The sequence below is a fragment of the Chaetura pelagica genome, unplaced genomic scaffold (genome assembly GCF_000747805.2).
Source record: "Chaetura pelagica isolate M959 unplaced genomic scaffold, ChaPel_1.0 scaffold100, whole genome shotgun sequence".
NCBI lineage: Eukaryota > Metazoa > Chordata > Aves > Apodiformes > Apodidae > Chaetura > Chaetura pelagica.
In genome coordinates this window covers 26998-27342 of record NW_009951789.1, presented here as the reverse complement: position 1 = coordinate 27342, position 345 = coordinate 26998, and positions in this window count along the sequence as shown.

The window sequence follows — 345 nt, the reverse complement described above, 5'->3', positions numbered from 1 at the left end:
TGACTGTTCCAGGGGGGACTGGGAGACGTGAGTGAGGAGGCTCCCGGGAAGCAGGGGAGCAGCCCTGCTCTCTCCTGGGAAGCAGGAGACAGGGCTGTCCTGTGCCCCGCGCACCCACCTGTGCCCACAGGGTGCCCCGAAGCGCCGGGCCATCCATCCCTCCACCCTTTCCCTCGGGAATATGTGTCTGCAGCTCCGAGCCGGGGATGAGCGGCCCGAGAGGCAACGGCTGAATGCCCTTGCCCACCTGAGTGATTCCGGGGCCGTCACTGCCCGCACCTGCCCTTGCCCACCTGAGCTCCCGGCCGCTCGGCGGGGCGGGACGCGGCCCCCAACCCCCAGCCC